Source organism: Pristis pectinata, chromosome 7 (assembly GCF_009764475.1).
Source record: "Pristis pectinata isolate sPriPec2 chromosome 7, sPriPec2.1.pri, whole genome shotgun sequence".
In the NCBI taxonomy this organism is placed as follows: Eukaryota; Metazoa; Chordata; class Chondrichthyes; order Rhinopristiformes; family Pristidae; genus Pristis; species Pristis pectinata.
The window spans coordinates 94,988,926-95,001,139 of NC_067411.1; positions in this window are offsets into that span (position 1 = coordinate 94,988,926).

Below are 12,214 nucleotides of genomic sequence, written 5' to 3' on the forward strand. Positions count from 1 at the left end.
TCCACCTGAGAAACACATTGGCTAGCATTAGATCAATGAGGAACGATACTTGAATATTAAAATAAATAATACATAGAGAAAAGTGTTTTTGAAAACAGATGCAGTAACAGTAAAAAAAACAAAATAATATATGCCAAATGACAAATAATGTAATCACTCTATTGCATTTAGTTTCACTTGGATGTAATTGCACAATGCTTTGCAATAATGCCTGTTCTTTTTTTCTGAACTTTTACTTCATAATTGCTGAAAAGGCATCACCTTCGAAAACTACAACATTGAAATAGTTTATGAATATTTTGTATAACTTACAAAATTATATCTTCTTATTTAAAGCACCCTCATGACTATTTAATAAAATAATTTGTCCAGAAATTATTTTTAAGCATACTTGATTAATGAAGTGAAAGCTTTAATGTGCATGTTTCTTTGAGATGTATTGCATAAGTTACCAAGTAACACATTTAAAGAATTACGGTTCATAAAATGCAGATTAGTCAGTGCATGTTATTCATTGATGTAAACATGTATGTAGCATTTATGTAGAGGAAAACAAGTAACTTAATTATTCTACTTCACCAAACACCACGGCCCCCTCAGTAATGGCAAATACATCCATGTATATTAAAATAGCATTAAGTAAAATTGCTTTTTTCAGAAATTTTGCTAATGCACAAATAAAGTTGGAATACATTCATTTTGGCAACAAAACAGTGCAAACTGGCCAAATTACCCAAGAGTTATTTGGTTTAAATATTTCAGGTCCCAACTGTTTTCAGTATAGTAAGTATATTAAGTTTAAAGATCGAATACAAAACCCTTATTACGCTGGAAAGTATTTAACTTTTATTTGTTCAGTCATATTTTAAAGTTAATGAGATTATTAATAGTTAATAATTACATGTCAAACCTCACAGATAATAATAGGTCCATCCATTTTGAATAAATTAACCATATGAAATACTCCAAAAGAGCTATATTGCCAACAGTAAACCTGAATAAACAATCACCAATTTTCAGTTACTTTGATCTAAAAGAAAAATATTCAGAACTTCCTCAGTATAGATAAATGAAAACAGATGCTATAAGGCTACTAATAGCTTGCAAACAAATTGGACAAATCTATCAGTGGTTGTCATATACCTCACTCATTATTTTATCCACAAAACATCAATTCCTAATGTTTTAAAACCAGTACTTTGGTTTCAAGTTTGCTTCATTGCTGAGTTACTGTAAGCTGTACAACTAAATGTGTTCAAGATAAGACATTTTGATTCCTGTTTGTTAATGTATGGGTGACATACAACACTGAGCCTGTACTAAGTATAATTTAAAAAAATACTGCCTTTGTAGTTTGCCAGGTCTTTTAATTTCTTGGACTGGTTTTCTTCTGTACACCTTTATTTTTAGCATCAAGTAGAGGGGAAGAAACTAAGTAATCAAAGTCATGATGGGTCTATTTATCTGTGCTGGGAAATATATTATTTCATCAATACATTGATCTTTACTGTAGGTTTAATCATACATCAAAAATAAATAATATATTAACTAATATCAATAAATCTGATATATAGTAAAACCTGAAATTATAAAATCCTTTCAATTTTGAGAAGAAGCAGTAATTTAGATCAGTGTAATTGAAGAGTACTGGAAATGAAGTTTGACATAATTATTGATGTTGATGGAGTGTTTGATTGCCAAGGCTTTTAATTTTTTTATATATCCCAGTAATCACATCTAAAGCACAGATCATTGTATAGATACTTATTTAAAGTAGTAGTATGTATGGAATCTGATTGAACAGTATATTAAAATTGATCCATTTGCAATTGGCCCATCTGGATCACAATTGCACTTTCTTAGATTCTTTCTTAAGATCAATTGACAATCAGGTTTTCATTGTACAAAATAAACCCACTTTACCAATGTTTTCTTATGGAATATTTAAACAAAACACCTCATCTCATACCAAAATACTGGTCTGCGACATTCAGACATATCTGTAAGATATGTGCTGTTGGTCAGCCTGAGGCTTGGCTTAGAGAAACAAAAGCATTTTTTTCCTTCCATTTAAGTAGCTTGTAAGCTTGAGTGGTTGCTGGACATGAAGTGTGTGATATTCCAGTTTATGGAAATGTAAGGACATAGATCCAAGAATATTCCTACAGTTCTTGATTTAATTTCAATGGAAGACCTTGTGATTATTTTTAGAAGATGATTAGGCATCATTATTTTTTTCTCTAATTTCACTTTACAAAGTTTGCTATGGAAACTTGACAGGTACTTGATCTGTATTGATTCCAAGAATGTTAGTGATTAACAACAGTTGTCATTGGATAATGTTTTCTGTAATCTAATTTGTCCTATATAATATATATTTCCCTAAAGTTCTAGCTTTTAAGATTATCTTGCGGTATTTTACATTTGCTTGCTAAAAGGGCAAGCAGCCAACCCACTTCTAAAATCCTTCTAATGACCAAACCCCGGGAGGTTCTCAAGAGCAGCCAAGGTGACTTGCTCTCAGAATCTCCCTCTCTCTCACTGTGAGTGGACACTGCAGCAAGGTGCTGCCTTACTTGCACAAACACATTTTCAAAATATCTTCTTTATTACATTTAGTAATGTACCAAGGGCATTGTAATATTTCTCAGACTGGCACAGAATCAGAGAAATTATAAATATTAATTTCATTTATGAGACTAAATTCTATTAGAAGCTATTTTAGCACAGTTATATCCACACATTAGTAATCAGGATGGCACCCAGACCAAATGTTTTGCAGGAAGTAGAAGCAATCGCATCTCCTGCTGGTGAAAAAAACGTGTTACAAACTGAGTTGCTCAACAACTTAACAGCATAAGATTCAGGAAACTTGACAGAATATTTTGCTTCTGAATAAAAAATGAGATGTATATCTTGGTTGGAAAATGGAGACAGTTCCTATAATATGCAAGTTATACATTATGCTAGTTTATTAATTAGTAGAATACTTTAAGTGATTGAAGACTAGCTCTAACCACTAGCTAAATTTAGTTCTTGTCTGAATTCAAAATAATTGACCACCTTTTGCTCAGAAATATATATTTAACTCAGATTAAGCATATTTATAGGGCATGACTACTGTTTAATTTTTATTGGATAATTGAGAAAACATCCCTTCCTCATCACAATCAAGAGCAAACCTCTCAGAGATGCATAATTACCACGTTCTTAAGGTTACAAAGTTCTTCTCCATGACATTTTCATGCTCCCATGTTCCAATAGTATTTTGCCAACCTTTACTGTGACAAGAGATCTAGCATTCTCCTGTCATCCATTATTTTTTCATATTCATCATCTCTTTTACTAGTTTCTCTTTTTGGAATAGATTGTGTAAAATCCTATGTGTTAACTGTTATATCTCTTGCAAGTTTTTTCTTCATTTTCCTTTCAATATTTTTCTTTATTTCCATTTTTTCCTTTCTGTAGAACTCTAAGACCACTGGATTTCCACTTTCATGCATTCATGAAAGCTTTTTCTTTCAGCTTGATATTGTCCCTCACCTGAATCGTTGACATGGTGCTAAATAAGTCCATAGTCTTAGAGTCATAGAGCAATACAGCACAGATACAGGCCCTTCGGCCCAATGTCCATGGTGCCCACCCAGCTAGTCCCTATTTCCTGCATTCAGCCCATATCCCTCTAAGCCCTGCCCCTCCAGGTACCTATCCAAGTGCTTCTTAAATGAAACTATTGTTCCTGCCTCAACCACTTCCTCTGGCAGTTCGTTCCATATACTCACCACCTTCTGCATGAAAAAGTTGCCCCTTTAGGTCTCTTTTAAATCTTTCCCCTCTCACCCTAAACCTTTGCCCCCTAGTTTTGGACTCCCCTACCCTGGGGAAAAGACTGTAACTGTCCACCTTATCTATGCCTTTCATAATTTTAAACATTTCTATAAGGTTACCCCTCATTCTCCTACATTCCAAGGAATAGATACCTAGCCTGGCCAACCTCTCCCTGTAACTCAGGCCTTCTAGTCCTGGCGAAATACTTGTAGATCTTTTCTACACTCTTTCCAGTTTAACCACATCTTTCCTATAACAGGGTGACCAAAACTGTGTACAGTAATCAAAAAGGCAGCACCCCCCATCACTTATCTGCACCTGTATCATCTGTATCCTGGAATATTGAATATTTATGGAATATACTAGTTTAATATTGTACAAATAATTCTTTGACTTGTTTCAATACTTAGTAAGTGAAACTGTTGCCTTTTAAGCCATTCATTCCCCTTAATTCATTTATCATCTCTTTACAATTTGCCTCAAATCAATACTGCTAGATTTTGAGGTCAGTGGCTAATGAATTTTGTTATACATGCATTTGGTCATAGACTTCCTGTCATTTTTCTATCAACCAACTATTTTAAATGTCTTCTACAGGATGCCTGGGACTGATTTCAACCAGGAAAGCAATGATATGTCTCCTTAACCAATCAAATTGAGAAATTGTTAATGGGCAATGCACTGTTAATAATGCATATCAAACAGGAAATGTAAACAAAAGTAGTACATTCAATGTCACACAAAGTACAGAAAACAAAGTAAAGAGAAGGAAAGAAATAAAAGAAACAAATTTAATGAAGGATACTTACTGTTCCCCATATTTTCAAGAATTAATATATGAAGAAATAAGATTCTAAAGCATTTTAAAGTGGCAGAGAGAATGTTTAGCGTTAATTAAGACATATCAGCCATACTAAAATAAGTTGAATGGACATATTCTGACATTTCCTGGCAAGCTTAAGTTTCTTACATAATCCAGGTACCAAAACTTCACTCCTTGGAAACTTTGGTACATAGAAACTTCTTGATTCACAATTTAACAAGTGCAGTCTCTGGAAGTTACTGATCAGTTTACACTGTCATAACAGTGAGCAATGTCAGCCTTGCCAGCACTCCTACAGCAAAATTTGACCAGTGTTGAATGAAGTTAAGCACAAAATAAACCTGGCCTTCTGAAATTAGCTTCCTTTATCTAGTATAAACTGGCAGTTTTTTTAAAATAGACAATGCTAGAAATACTCAACAGATCAAACAGTAACTGTGGTGAAATGAACAATGGTTCAAGACAGCAACCTTATATCAGAACTCATTTGGATTTAAATTTTCATTTTAAAGCTCCTGTTAATTTGATAAAATATAGTTTGTTTACTTGGTGGGGTATTTTTCATCAGAGGCAAGTAACTCGGTACTTTGGAGATGCAGTTATTTTTTTCAGTAATATCACACGTGGTATAGCGATCATCTGTCAGTCAAATTGGTGCACTTTATCTTTCATTTTTTCATGCTGCTCCACTATTATTTTCATTGAGTTTCATTTGGCCTTTCTGTGAGATTATGGTTCAACACTGAACTACTGATATTATACAGCTGTGCTCACTTTGTGCAAAAGGACTGGATTCTAATGCAAAGTGGACAGAATGCAAAACGTTAATTGTTCCTTTGAATTAGAAGTCCTTGTGGCTATTGTTTCGTTTGTGATTGTTCCTTTTAAATTATGAGTTCTTGACAGCTTTTTAATTTTCTGGTTGAAAATAATAGAACTCAGTTGAAATGCAAAACCATCTTTTTTTCTTTGTCCTGTTCCTTCCCACATAATCCATGACACCGCACAACTCCTCTGCCGTACCGATAGTTTCCAGTTTCCTGGTGCCAGCTGGTTTATCTTTACCAAGGACATCTAATCTCTCTATATCTCCATCCCACACCAGGATGGGATAAGGGCCCTTCACTTAATTCTTGAACAGAAGCCCAGCCAGAGCCATCTCTGCTATCACCTGGCTGAACATCTTTTCCTCCAGTTCTACCCACTTTTCAAAATCAACTTGCTCAACCATGCCTGCCTTTGTGGGTTACAAGGAATATTCCTTATTTCAGTCTACTCAGACTCACTCCCTGCTTTTTTTCCTGCACATACTCCACTGTATTGATGATGTTTTCTGGACTCTTACAGAATTTGAAAAATAACTAATTAATTTTGCTGCCAATTTCCACCTTGCTGTCATTTTCATATGGCTCATCTTTAACTCTCCCCTTTCCCTTCTTGATTAATCTAGCTCCATCTCAGAGGATAGGTTTGTGACCAATATCTGTTACAAGCCTACAGACTTGTACAGCTATCTTGACTGCACCCTCATCCACCCAACCCTACTTCTTATCAAGACTCCACTCTATTCTTCCAAGTACTCCACCTCTGCTGTATTTGTTCTGATGTTAAAACTATCCACACCAATACCTCTGAGATGTCTTACTTTTTCATTAGCCTTGGCTTCCCCACTGCTATATTTGAGATGGTTTTCCCACACTTCTGCTCTCAGCCCCTCGAGAGCAAAGAGCAAAGATAAGGTTCCCTTCGTACTTGCTTGTCACCTTGCCTGTTTCTAGATTTAATGCATCACCTTCACTGAGAATGCACTACTGGAGACATCTTTCCCTCACCTTTCAGCATCCCAAAAGGACTCCCTGGTTTGCTCTTCATCCGCCAGTCACATCCCTCTTCACGGCTTTTTTGCATGCAACCACAGGAGATGGAACATCTGCCCTTTCACTTCTATCCATTTCTGTACCCCTTGTCCTTTTCTAACCTTATTCAGTACATTACTCAAGGCCTCAATAAGATTTAAATTTTAAATTTTTTTTTTAAATTTAAATTTTTAAAAATTTTTTATTAAGAGTGTGGTAACAGGCCCTTCCGGCCCAAAGAGTCCACGCCGCCCATTTTAAACCCAAATTGACCTACCCGTACGTCTTTTAGAATGTGGGAAGAAACCGGCGCACCCGGAGGAAACCCACGCAGACACGGGAGAACGTACAAACTCCTTACAGACAACGACGGGAATCGAACTCCGATCGCTGGCGCTGTAATAGCGTCGCGCTAACCGCTACGATTTATTTGAACTAAACTGGCTACTGCTCTTATTCTCCTTCGTTATCTCAATATCGTCAACTTCTTATCTACTTTCAACCCGAACACATCGGAAAATAAACCTTTCCCACTGACACACTTTAATTTCCCTTCTTTTGGTTGTCACCTTTTTATGATATTTCCACCTCATGCAGTTTAACAGCTCCCTTTTGATTTCAATATCCCATTCCCACCAATCTACTCATAACATATTATCTTACTCAGCAAAAAACAAGCTGCTGGAAGAACTAAGGCAGGGACTCGACCTGAAGCATAAATTATCCCTCAGTCTCCACAGATGCTGCCTGTCCCAATGAGATCCCCCAGCAGTTTGCTTTTTGCTCCAGATTCCAGCATCTGCAGTCTCTTACGTCTCCATATCCAACTTCTAATTGTAAGAACTCATGACTATAAGAAATAGGAAAGGAAATAGGTCATATGGCCCATTGAATCTGATCTCCACCCAGTGAGAACATGAGTGCACTTCTTGATGAACAGCTATGTATTCCTTCATCCTCATATTCCTGGCCTGCCTTGGTGGCAAGAAGTCTGATCATCAAAATCTTGAAAATGACCCCTAGACTGCCCAGGTAGGAGAAACAGATTTCTCAATATTCAGTCTGTCCAGCCTTCAAAAATAAAAATATGATTGATGAGATAATCTCTCATTCTTCTAAATGCAGATAATATAATCCTTTTCTACTTGATGGTCACTCATAAGACAATACCTTGATCTCTGGAATCAATCCAATGAATCTTTATTGTAACCACTATAAGACAAGTATATTCTTTGGGTAAGGAGACTAAAACTGCATACAGTATCCAGGTGTGGCCTTACTTAGCCATGCATAATTGCAACAAGATTTCATTATCCTGTAGTACTTCCATCTCTTCCTTTATTCTAGTCTATCTCATTTTGTAGCTTCTTCCAAATTGACTAAATCCTCATTATTCAAGCATTATCAGGCTCGTCTCTTAATGAGAAACAGCTTTTTCATTCCCCTCAAAATCAATTTGTTGACCATACTTTTCCTTGCTCTAATGCCTCTGAGATTGCTACTGGCTACCTTTCCAGAGGCACTCTTCCTCTTCCATTTTCTGAAGGAAAGTTATCTGAAGTCATACATTTCACCCAGAAGTGTCAAGATGGTGCTTTTTTTTGAAGAGGGAGTTTATAAAGAACTTCCTCTTTGGAAAAAAATGCACCATCTTGACACCTTTGGGCAAAATTTACGACTTCAGAAAAAACGTAACTATGAAGTCTGTATTATTTGACATTTTCATCTAAAATACATAAAAAGTATTTCTGTGTATATTTTTCAGTGTGTCTGGGTAGAAAAGCAATCACAGATTTTCAACATGTTGTGCCAACAGTTTCAGATTCATTTATACCATAATTATTTGCTATCTTCTCAGCCTATTTTATGCAGTCTGCTTCACAGCTTGGCATCGCCCAATTGATTTTTAGATATATTTTTTGCACAAATTTAGTCTGCCTCAAGTGATAATATGTGAACTCCTGATCCATTGTTCATGTTGCTTTTGAAGGGATGTGAAATAAGCATTTTTTGCCCATCTGAAGACTAAATGCAACAATAGTATCTGTGTATTATTTGACATATTCCTCTAAAAATACCTAAAGATATTTCTTCATATATTTTCCAGTGTGACTGGATGGAAGAACCACCACAGATTTTCAATAAGCTCTTTGTATTTCTGACCAGAAGGAAGAGAAAAGACAAGGCAGATGACCTGGAAAGGATGAAGGAACATATGGACGAGGAGCCAACCCACGTCCCAAAAGGTTGTACATGCGTTAGGTTCTGATACTGCTTGTACATTTAAAACACAGCCACTTTTAGTTTCATCATTGGTGGTGAGCAATGGAGGAAAGACATAAAGCCACCTTTAATCTGACTACTTTCCTCTGTGTGGACTGCAGAATCTCTGTTGTAAAAATGTTTTTCAGCTATTTGTCTGGCTGGGCGATGTGATTGCTGGTTGCTGCCAGAGGCATATTCTCCCAGCAAGATGATGAGGCATTGTGGCCTGAGTTGTTTGCCTCGACAGTAGTTTGCTTTGTTTCTGAAGAAGCCACTGGTTGAGACAGGACCAATGTGATCTGGGTGCTATCACTGACCCCTTGCCTCAAGGCAGATGATTTAAGTTAGGCCTCATTTCCAGAAAGGGGGAGAAAAGCATCTGGACTGTGTCACCCAGTTGGTATATACTGGAGAAAAGTTATCATTGTTTCTGTCAGCTTGTTTTAGATTGGAACAGTACTTCTACATTAACTCTTTGAGAACTGCAGTAGCATTGTGTACCAAATCTAAGATGTTACATTACCCTAGTTTAGACAATCTCCAGTGATATTGTGGTAGTTCCAGAGAAAAAGACTGATGGGATACTATCAGGTGGTGGAAAGTGGGAACAGGAACTGTGTGATAATTTCAGGGAAATGAGGTTTGGAGCACTTGGTAAATTAAGTTGTTAAATTGGTAAATTGGTTTATTATTGTCACATGTAGTGACAATAATAATATAGTGAAAAACTTCGTTTTGCCATCCATCCATACATATCATTTCATCATATCAGTGCATTGAGGTAGTACAAGGGAAAACAATAACAGAATGCAGAATAAGGTGTTACAGTTACAGAGAAACTGCAGTGCAGGCAGACAATAAGGTGCAAGGTCATAACGAGGTAGACTGTGAGGTCAAGAGTCCATTCTTATTACTCTAGGGAACCATTCAATATTCTTATAACAGTGGGATAGAAGCTGTCCTTGAGCCTGGTGGTATGGACTTCCAGGCTTTTGTATCTTCTGCCCAATGGGAGAGGGAAGGAGAGAGAATGTCCAGGGTGGGTGAGGTCTTTGATCATGCTGGCTGCTTTAGTGAGGCAGTGAGAAGTGTAAACAGAGTCCATGGAGGGGAGGCTGGTTTCTGTGATGTGCTGAGCTGTGTCCGCAACTCTCTGCAGTTTCTTGTGATCTCGGGCTGAACAGTTGCTATGCCAAGCCGTGATGCATCCAGATAGGATGCTTTCTATGGTGCATCGATCAAAGTTAGTGAGGGTCAAAGAGGACATGCCAAATTTATTTAACCCCCCTGAGGAAGTAGAGGTGCCGGTGCATTTGTGGGGGTTGGGGAACCAAGGGCTATTCTTAGCAGGACTGAATGCAGTGGAGTTGAAGCAGTGGGCTTGGGAAGAGAGTATTTCAGAGCTTGGACAGTTAGGATGAGGAATTGGGAATAAAACAAATGTCAGGAAGAATGTACAAAGTGGATGGTTAAGGAAAGAGGAAATATGATATGATCATGACAGTTGAAAATGGCTTAGATTCTATCTCAATAATTTGCTTCCTCAAGTTGCTGTGTATTAGTGTAAACCAACTTTGAGATTTGATTGATACCTGATCTTGCATAATGCTGAGGGACTAGATGTACTTAATTTCAACCCCTCAGTTTTTTGTCATTGGAATAGGATCGCTGATCTGTATTGAAAAGGTAAGAGATGCTATGTGTTTTTTTTCCTTTTAAAATTAATGTTAATATTCTAATTCATATTTATCAGGCACGTTTAAAATAATAAATTAAACATTTATTTTTAATTTGCAATCAGAATTATTTTTATAGTATTTAAATATACTGCGATTATTTTTGATGTCTCAGATTTGAAAACATTTAGAAATAGTTAAAAAGTCCTTTCACAGCATAATGTGTCAAAAGGCCATCAGGATGTCTGGGGCAGGATTTTGGGTGCTGCAGCCTGGGTCCTGATGCCCCTCATGGACCACTCGACCTTTATGGGGTAGCCATGGTACTGAAGCCCAGAGCTCCATTAGCCCTGTGAGACCACGACAGGCTGCCTTGGGGATAATGTGTAGAGTGGACATGAGGCTCAGGCTGACCAAACAGTATCTGGCCCATCACTTGTACTATTACTTACTTTAAATAATGTATAAATTCTTCAAATAATAATATTATTAATATATGTTTGCTCATTTTAATTGTATTTTGAGCCTTCACCAGTCCCCAGATGTTATTAAGGGGGACTTTGTAATGTTGATGAGCCACGAATTACTTTGCTGTATCTGTAAAAAAATAACCAGTTAACACCTTCAATTTTAAAAACAGTATACATGTAAAAAGTGTTAAGCATCCTATGTATCATTATTCATCATAATACACACACACGCGCGCACACACACACACACACACACACAGACACACACACACACACACACACACACACACACACACACGCGCACGCGCCTTTGGTCTGCTAAAGTGCTAATGTAACTTTCACACAGGATTTATATAAAACTTGAGTTAAAACTAACATCCCAGTAATGTTGCATTGCTAGTTTGAGACCAGTAAGTACAGAAAACAAAATGAGTAATACTTTCAACTACAAGTCCCATTCTCCCAGTCAGGACAGATTGCTGTCCTTGCTCATAACATTTAGCAGCAGATTTTTACTCTCTGGCCAGTAATAATTTTATTGGGATTGTCGGGAATGACCAGTAACATTGCTTAAGCTCTTTTTAAATCCTGTTTCACGCTGCCCTAGAGTTCTCTTTCATATGATGCTAAGCCCAAGTGTTGTGAGGCAGTACCCCCAGGAGAATCTCGTATCATCCACTTTATTGTACTCTACAATCAGGACAGGACCCTGTTCTGAAGTTATACTGCTACTTTGTCATGAATGCAAACTAAAACTGCTACAAAATTCATACAGGAGTATATCCTAAAAAATATATGTTGTCCATTTGGTGGCTGCTGTTACCAATGCTGCTCTATGTATCAACATGTCTATAATGTTTATAATTTACTGTTGACATCATCTGAATTATCTATTTTGGTTATCACAAATTTTCAGCATCTGCAATAGTATGTTTCTACATTTTTAGTTGGCTACCTCTAAGCATTAAGACTCTACTCAGTGGTTCCATTTTGTATCTCCAAATATTCCTCATCCTTTAAGTTTTAAAAGTCTCCCTCAATGCTTTACTATGGTCAAAACTGGCACATTTGCAATGGCAATCAATTAGTTTTGATTAAAATGTTTAACCTGTTTTGATAGGATTCACTCTGTTTAATTCACATATCTCTTAATTCTGCTGGTGTTGGTCAAGAAAGAGTATCAGTTTGAGGGCCTAGCCCAGGTTTGGAAGCTAAAGACTATCTAAAGTTTTAAAAAACAGTTAGACTTGCACTTAATACCTTTAACAACCTCTGAATTTCCCAAATGCCTTACTG